This window comes from Theobroma cacao, chromosome 4, assembly GCF_000208745.1.
Source record: "Theobroma cacao cultivar B97-61/B2 chromosome 4, Criollo_cocoa_genome_V2, whole genome shotgun sequence".
Classification (NCBI taxonomy): Eukaryota; Viridiplantae; Streptophyta; class Magnoliopsida; order Malvales; family Malvaceae; genus Theobroma; species Theobroma cacao.
In genome coordinates this window covers 17,137,459-17,147,521 of record NC_030853.1, presented here as the reverse complement: position 1 = coordinate 17,147,521, position 10,063 = coordinate 17,137,459, and positions in this window count along the sequence as shown.

Sequence of the window (10,063 nt, the reverse complement as noted above, 5' to 3'; positions counted from 1 at the left end):
AGAATTTGTGGTATATAGCGATGCATCTAAGTTGGGATTAGGGTGTGTGTTGATGCAGGACGAGAAGGTAATAGCTTATGCTTCCCGGCAGTTGAAGAAGCACGAGACGAATTACCCTACTCACGACTTGGAGTTAGCAGCAGTTGTCTTTGCATTGAAGATTTGGAGACATTATTTATATGGTGAGCGTTGCCGAATTTTTACTGATCATAAGAGTTTGAAGTATTTGCTCACCCAGAAAGAGCTTAACTTGAGACAGAGATGATGGTTGGAGTTGATTAAAGATTATGACTTAGTGATTGATTATCATTCGGGAAAAGCAAATGTTGTAGCTGATGCCTTAAGTCGTAAATCCTCATCATCGTTAGCAACATTTCAGAGTTCTTATTTTCCGATGTTACTTGAGATGAAATCTCTAGGGATCTAGTTGAATAATGGTAAGGATTGAACCCTACTTGCTAGTTTCGTCGTGAGACCTTCATTGTTGAATTAGATTAGAAAATTGCAGAAATCTGATGATTGGTTGAAGCAGGAAGTTCAAAAGCTGCAAGATGGAGAAGCTAGTGAGTTTAGACTCAGTGATGATGGTACTTTGATGCTTAGAGACCGAATTTGTGTCCCTAAGGATGATCAGTTGAGACGAGCTATTTTGGAGGAAGCTCATTCTTCTGCCTACGCTTTACATCCCAGAAGCACCAAGATGTATCGGACTATTAAAAAAAGTTATTGGTGGCCGGGTATGAAACAAGACATAGCAGAGTTTGTAGCGAAATGTCTCACATGCCAACAGATCAAGGCAGAGCATCAAAAACCATCAGGTACTCTTCAGCCTTTACCGATTCCTGAATGGAAGTGGGAACACGTGACTATGGACTTTGTATTAGGTTTACCGCGGACCCAAAGTGGGAAGGATGCTATTTGGGTGATTGTGGATAGATTGACTAAGTCCGCCCATTTCTTGGCTATCCATGGCACGTATTCTATTGAGAGGCTGGCAAGACTTTATATAGATGAGATTGTGAGATTACACGGAGTCCCAGTTTCTATTGTGTCAGATCGAGACCCTCGATTTACTTCTCGATTTTGGCCGAAATTTCAGGAAGCTCTTGGAACTAAATTGAGATTTAGTACTGCCTTTCATCCACAGACAGATGGTCAATCTGAGAGAACTATTCAGACCTTGGAGGATATGTTACGGGCTTGTGTCATTGACTTTATCGGGAGTTGGGACAGACACTTGCCATTGGTGGAGTTTGCTTATAATAACAGTTTTCAGTCTAGTATTGGGATGGCACCATACGAGGCTTTGTATGGAAGGAAATGCCGAACTCCGCTCTGTTGGGATGAAGTAGGTGAGAGGAAATTGGTGAATGTGGAATTGATTGATTTGACAAACGATAAGGTCAAAGTTATCCGAGAGCGATTAAAGACAGCTCAAGATAGGCAGAAGAATTATTCGGATAAACGAAGGAAAGATTTGGAGTTTGAAGTCGACGATAAAGTTTTTCTTAAGGTTTCTCCTTGGAAAGGTAATAATTTGAAATTTCCAAGTATTAAATCTTATTTGATTATACTATTGTGATAATTTGTGGTATTTATTGGATGATGAAAGGTGTGATTCGATTCGCGAAGAGGGGAAAGCTCAATCCAAGATACATTGGACCTTTTCGTATCATTGAAAGGATTGGGCCAGTGGCTTACAGACTTGAATTACCCCCAGAGTTAGATCGAATTCATAATGTCTTCCATGTCTCGATGTTGAAAAAGTATGTTCCCGATCCCTCTCACATTTTAGAGACACCTCCCATTGAGTTGCATGAGGATTTGAAGTTCGAGGTGCAGCCTGTACGTATTCTAGATCGAAAGGATCGAGTGCTAAGGAACAAGAGCATTCCAATGGTGAAAGTATTGTGGAAGAATGCTCGAATGGAGGAGATGACGTGGGAAGTCGAGAGCCAGATGAGAAACCAATATCCACATCTTTTATTCGAATCAGGTAAGTGAAATTTTGAGGTCAAAATTTTATTTTAAGGGGGGTAGTTCTGTAAAGCCCGACCTTATAAAATACTATTCATGACATACATGTGATGATAGCATGATTGCATGCTAGGAGAGTCCCGAAAAATTTACAAAAGTCGGTATTGTACCTAGAGGTACAACAAAGTTTATTTAATCCTCGAACTAGATCAAATAGGAATTTTAAGGTGAGATTAAGAGTTTCACAGTTCATGGATGACTTAAAATGGTAATTTGGAGTTTGAGGATCAATTTGGAGTCAAATCGGAATTTTCACTAACTAGGGGCAAAATGGTCATTTGCCACCTGGGGACAAAATGGGAATTTTAGAAAAGATTTTTTTGACCCCATTTGACTTATTAGAGTATAATTTGACTTATTGAAGTATGATTTGAGGTTTAGAAGTGAAAAATTTTAATTTCGGTATAATTTGGAGTATAGGGGTAAAATGGTAATTTTGCCACCTCAGGGGCAAAATTGTAATTTTCCACCACCAGGATATTTTTTCCAGCACATGGTCTTCCTTTGTCTTCATCTTTGACCCTTGACTAAACATGTGGTGGAGATAAAATGTTTAAATTTTTAAAATTTTAAAAACGGGCCAATGACATGATGCCATGTGTCATGCCTTTATTAATTTATTATTTTCCTTTTTAAAAGGCACAAAATCAGCCCATCTTCCACCCCATGGCCGGCCAAACCAGCAAGAAGAGAGAGAAAACAAAAACAAAACCCTAGAGAGAGAAAATCAAAGAAAAAGTGTGAATTTTCAAGGAAATTAAGTGAAAAAGGTGAGATTTTTTCTATTAAGCTTGAGTTTTCTTATTCCCAAGCATTTCTCTTTATTTTCCATGATTAAATTACATGTTTTCATGATGAATTCAATTCTGAAAAAATGGGTTAGGAGAGAGAAAGTTGTTGGATTTATTTGATTTTAATTTATGTTAGTGTTTTTAGTTAGTTTAGCATATTTAGAAACAAAACAACAAGAAAAGAATTTATTTTCTCCCCCAACCATTAATGGCTGAATTTACCATGTAGTGAGTGAGGATGAGTTTGATTTTATTCTAGGAGAATTGGTTAAGGAATGATGAATTATGAGCCTAGAAAAATAATGGGAATTTTCGGAGCAAAAATACGAATTTTTACCCACTAGGGGTATTTTCGTAATTTGCTGTTGGGACTGATAATTTGCACCACACTGAGGGACATTAAGTTAATTTGGGTGCAATTGAGGTATAGAAACTGAAAAGAATTAAATTGGAGTTTAAACGGACCCGTTAGGAATTTAATCGGGTGATAAGACGAATTAGGCCAATACCGGGTTTAGATAGTTACCAGTGCATTTTTGCATTCCATATCATGCATTGGTAGTCTAAATTAGTTTAATTTTGATTTAGTACCAACTTGGTGAAACTCTCGATTTTGTACTGTGTCAAGGTGGTGAGTCCTCCGATAAAGGCAAGGAAATTGCATCCGAGGACCAGTAGACAGAGTGCTTCGAAAGTCTGCATTCTAGACATTGTGAGTAAACTTACTGTCATTTTAATTATCTAGGGTGGTTTTTAGATGCTTTCATGAATTCTATGGAAAAAGGAATTTAAAAAGATAAATTTTCATGTTTTATGAATAAATGAGTTTCAATGAAATTAAATTATAAATTGTTTTGAAATTAATAGTGATTTTGAAAAATAGAGTACACGGAGACTGTTAATTGTGGCAATTTGATTGTTTAAATTAACTGGCTTATGATAAATCGAGCATGATTGGCTAGTTGGCAATTGTATTGAAATGCGAATTGTTTGGTTACCTTGAAAAACTACGAATTACAAAATTGCCATATCATGTTATTGAGTTTTATTATATGGTGGATTATATATTAATTAATCACTGCAGTAGGGGGTTTCTGTAGACCAGCCTTTTAGAAGGGCACGGTAAATCCCATTATATTCTTACCTTGAACGGAGAGGCGCGTAGGGTATATCCTGGGGTAAAGCTTAGGGTTCACTTCACGCCAAACCACCACGTGAAGGGAAACTCAGCCAACGCCAAGAAACGACTATGTTTTCAAAACAAAAACATGATTTATGTGAAATGTGAATTTTAATAGCTTTAGCAGTCTTGGTAGGATGCCTCGGCCAAGGTGTCCCCGAGAATGGATTTATGGCACAAGCCTAGATTTTTATGAGAGTCATAAGCCTTTTTACGTATTTTGAACGAGATGTGTTCTAATTGTATAACCCAGTTTATGATGATTTACTTTATTGTCTCCATGTACTTAACTCTAGATGTTTATGATGATGTCTGTTTACTCATTAGGATTTTATAATCTCACCACCCTCATTTTCACCCATTTCAGGTTCAGTATAGACTGTAGATAGCTGATCTCATCGAGGACTACAGTGGGATCTGCATTTTCCAAACCGTAGGTTCATAGTCCTCTTTACTTTTGTTTATTCGGAGGCACTCTTGTTTTTGTAAATTAAATTAAATATTTTGACTTACTGTATTTAAGTATGTATAAATTTATTTAGCTTTTATGCTATAAAAATTATTCACGTATAACTCTATAAATATTGTTTTATAAGAAAATAGAATATTTTACTTAATATTTCTTTTATTTTCTTATTATATTCAAATAATCATAATTTCGTTTTAAATGGAGATTTTAGACTTTTAAACTCATTTTGAATATGAATTATGTGTTTTGTACTTGTATATTACGTTTTAGCCAGTTTCAAAATTTTTGAAAAAAATGACCAAAATACCCTTGTGAGATGAAAAATTAATATTTTATTTATTTAAAGTTGGAAACAGCTTAAAATCTTTTAGAACACGATATTTGATAATAGTTGCTCACAAGGGAATAGAGAAACTGATAGTAAAACCTTGCGGGGTTTCGGGTTGACATTCCGGGCAATAAGTGTCGACCGGGACACCGCGGCGGTTGTCACGGGCTCGAGGGGAGTACCGGGTCGTGACATACTTAAATTAGTAATTTATATAATCAAATGATAGTAATTAATCAATTCCAAATGTATTAGTAAAATGAGGAATGAAGAACTTATTTTAATTAATTAAGGTTTTATTAAAATAATTAAATAATTTAACTAATCAAATGAAAAAATATTTTAGTAATTAAGCAATTAACTAAATTAGTAATATTGTTTAATTTTAAATAATATTAAAATAAATTAAGGTGTTTAGTGAGGTAATTAAATAATTTAGTTAATTAAGGTATGCAATGTGTTATAAGTAATTACGCAATTAATTAAATTAGTCATATTATATAATATTTTAGTTATTTAAATTAATTAAAGGGTTAATTTAGGAAATTAATTACATAATTTACTTAACTATGTAGAACCATGTATTACTAATTAAGCAATTCCAAATGTATTGGTAAATTTAGTAAAATATAAAAGTATTTAAATTATTTAATGTTTTATTAAAATAATTAAATAATTTAACTAATCAAATGAATAAAAGTTTTAATAGTTGAGCAATTAACTAAGTTAGTAGTATTATTTGATTTTAAAAATATTTAAATAAATTAAGGTGTTTAATTAGTTAATTAAATAATTTAGTTCATTAAGGTATGTAATGTGTTATAAGTAATTGAGCAATTATTTAAATTTGTAATATTATGTAATATATTATTTATTTACATTAATTAAGTGGTTTTGGAAATTAATTACATTTTTTACCTAATTATGAAGACTTATGTATTAGTAACTAATCAATTCCAAATCTATTAGTAAATTTAGTAGAATGTAATATTATTTATGAAAAAAATCCATTAGTAATTAAGTATTTAAGGAATTAATTAAAAAATTAATCAATAGGTATGGAGAATAATGTATTAATAATTAATCAATTCCAAATGCACTATCGTAAATTGCTTCAATTTAAAATTAATTATGGAAAATGTTTTAGTAATTAAACAATTAATTAATTCTAGCATTTAAGTTGTTTTTTTTATTGATATTAGTGTAAACACCTACAAGCGGACTGCATCATATGTATGTCCATTATAATATTTTTCTCATAATGGAACGAGATCAAAGTTGGATGTATTCTCGAGCTGATTCAAGTAGATGTCTAAGGACATAATTTGTGAATAGTGTAGATAAATTTATTTCATTTGCATCCAGTCAACCAAGATATGTGACTAAGAATAAGATCAAATGTCCTTGCTCTCAGTGTATGAATAGCAAGTCCTTAGTTGCTGATAAGATTTAGGAGCACCTATTTCGTGAAGGGTTTACCGGTACGTGCACAATATGGAATACACATGGTGAATCATTCCATGCCGCACAATTATCAGAACATTTTGTTGATAAACAGAATGAAGGAGTTCATGAAGTTAGAAGAGGAAATCCATATGCTGAAATGGTTATGGATGCTTTACGACCAGAGTTTTAGCTCAATGATGAGACCTGAAATGAACTGGTCTTTCCTAAAGATTAAATCTAAACGTAGCATCTTTCTTTTCGTTGTTAAATAATGCCGATTCAACTTTATGGGTCAATTGCAATAAGCACACAAAATTGTTAGATATGTCTCAATTACTAAATTTGAAGTCAGAGTTTAACAAGAGTGAGGCATGCTTTAATCACTTAATGCATATAGTGAAAGAGATATTACCGTTGAATGAATCATTACTGATAAACTTCTCTAGAATGAAGACACACCTGAAATAACTTGGGCTCGACTATAAAAAAATTCATGCATGCAAGAATAATTGCATGTTGTTTTATAACGAATATTTCGAGTTGTCTTATTGTCCATATTGTGGTCATCTTTGGTATAAACCGAATAAATCAAAGGGAAGAAGGGATAAAAACTTTCCTTATAAGATGTTGCGATACTTTCCATTAACATTGAGATTGTAGAGACTATATATGTCAGGCAAAATTGCAAAGCACATGACATGGCATGGCACACGCCATTCTAATGATGGTTGAGTGCTTAGGCATCCTGTTGATGATGAGACTTGATAACATTTTAATCGCACCTATAAGTCTTTTGCCTTTAAGCCTCGCAATGCTGATAATTCTATAAAATAGAATTATTTTTATCTTAGTGCTTGGGAATTATTTTAGTCTACATTAAACTTCCTTTCCCAATTTTAAGTCTTTTCGCATAATTGAATTGTTTATTCCAATTTGTTCTTAGTACTTGTTTAGCTTAACTTTTTTACAGCTTATCTACCTTTTAAAAGCAAAAGCCAAGCCTAACATAAATTTTGAAAAGCTCTTAAAAAAAAGTAGCTTTTTTTTTTAAAGAATAAAATTTTAAAAAAAAGAGCTTCAGGAAAAGCTCCTGTGAGGAGCTTCAAGAAAAGCTCCTGTGAGGAGCTTTTTCTTCTTTTCTTTTAAAAATACAAGAGAATTTTTATTTTTGTTCCAAAAATATCCTCATCTGTTTAAAATAATTATAATATTACCCTCTAAAAAAATACCTTTTATGATAATTTTAATCAAAATTATAACTTATAAAGAAAAACTTATAAAAAGAAATTTACCAAACAATTTTAGCTTAATTTTAAAAACTATTATTTTTCATAAGAGCTTCATAATAGCTTTTAAGTTAGAAAAAAGCTAGGCCAAACAGGCTCTTAATGCTTTTAATTGCTTGATCACCAATTAAATTGATCTAGAAACCTAAACAAACTTGGGAAAGGAAGTTTAATGTAGACTAAAATTGGAATAGCATATGATCATATTTATTTGATTGAATGAATAAATTGATTTGTGTATAGGATAGGAATATACATATATGTCGTATGTAGTCAGTATTAGAGTCCGAACTTAATGAGTCTATTTTAGTTTCAATTCACATAAGAATATAGTGTTTTAGTTAAAGTAGAGATTTTTAAAAGAGACTTGAGAGAGCATTATCAATAATTGAGGACTCTAGGTTAGTAATTCATCCCATTGAAATAAGTTAAGAAAAAGAGGTAAGATTTAGATGAAGTGTGATGGATATTGTAATCTTAGGCTTTTTTGATTTTATTTTTTCTCAATTATATTTTTGCTTAGATTTTTAATTAGTGTTAATTAGTTAAGTTTTTTTAATTAATTTTTAGTTTAATTAGTGATTCAAATTTTGATTATTTGAATAAAACTAAATTATTTTAATTTTAACACTTAGTAAATTTGTAGGACAATTCTCTGAGGGATTTGTACTCTGCTTACTAATTTACTGTTTATTCGATATGTATACTTATGTAGGTAGAATTTAACTGCCAAGTTTTTGGCACTATTTTCGAGGTATTATTTTTTTGAATTTTTACTAATATTAATACCAAGCAAATTTAGTCTTAATTCAAACCTCTTTGTTATTTATTTAAATTTTATTTTTCTTGTTTTTAAGCATCTTTAGTCATTGTATGCGAAGGAGAAACTTGAATCTTATTCTTTTTGATATAGAGATAAAAAGAACTTTTAAAAGATTTCAAAGGGAAATTTTGCAAGTTTAAAATCTAAACCAAACAATGGTAGAAGATAATAATAATCATGGTAACAATGTTGGCATTCAGATTATTCAAGAGAGCAAAGCTTTGCACGATTATATTGTTCCCTTTTTGCAAGGCTTGCACCAAAGCAATAAAAGACCTTTTATCAATGCAAATAATTTTGAGCCTGCTTATATTCAAATGATTTAGTCTTGTATTCAAATTGGTAGGTTACCTAGTGATGATCTTAATTCCCATCTGGTTAATTTCTTGGAAATTCGTGACACTTTCAAATATAATAGGGTGATTAATGATGTTATTAAACTCAGACTCTTTCTTTTTGCACTAAGGGATAAGGCAAAGAGTTAGGTAAATTCACTGCCCATTGGATCTATTGCTATATAGGAGGATTTGGCTAAAAAATTCATGGCAAAATTCTTTGTGCCTGCAAAGACTACAAAATTGAGGAATGATATAACTTCATTCACACAATTTAATGATGAATCCTCATATGAGGCTTGGGAACGATTCAAAGATTTGCGTAGAAGATGTCCACATCATGGGCTTCCTTAATGGCTTCAAGTTCAAACATTCTGTAATGGGTTAGTCAGTTCAATCAGATCTACAATTGATGTAGTTGTTGATAGGGCATTAATGGGTGAAAAACCTGATGACACTGATAATTTGTTAGAAGAGATGGCATCCAATTATTACCAATGGTCTTCAGAAAGATCTAGTTCTAGAAAAAATGTTGGTGTTTATGAGATTGATGCACTAAATGCTTTGATTGCACAAGAAGTTGCATTGACAAAAGATTTGACACAATAAGAGTTAATGTTGTCCAAAACTCCTTTATAACTTTTGATTTTTATGGCAAAAGCAATTCAAGTGATCAATGTCCATTCAATCCTGAATTAGTTCAGTTTATTAGGAACTTTAACATACAACAAAATAACCCATACTTCAATACGTATAATCTTGGTTGGAGGAACCATCCAAGCTTCTTATGGAATAATAACCTAGGACCTTCAAATTCAAGGTCAAACATTCCTTTTGGTTTTCCACCATAAGCAAGACCTCTTGCCCTTAAGAAAAAGCTTATTGTAGAGGAGATGTTCATGTAATTCATGACAAAAACTGATGCCTTCATGACAAAGACTAATGCCTACATGACAAAGAATGGCAAAATCATTTAGAATCAAGTAGCATCAATTCAAAATCTTGAGATTCAAATGGGACAACTTGCTAGTTCCATTAATAATAGACCCAAGGTGCCTTGCCAAGTGATACTCAAGTCAATCCCAAAGGTAAAGAACAATCAAAAACTTATGGTCAATTTTTCACGCAAGTGCACACTATTGCAAACAAGTAATATAGTAAAGAACTAAAGTATTGTTCCCACAAAGATTTATTCCTAAATCTTTACTATGTACTAAAATTTATGACAAATTAATCTTATTTAGCTAAAATTTTCAAAAAATTAATTAAAACATGCACCAAATTAACTAATAGAAATTAAAATTACTTAGAAAAGACAATAGACTAAAACCTAGGATTATGAGTTCATTCAACACTTCATCTGATACC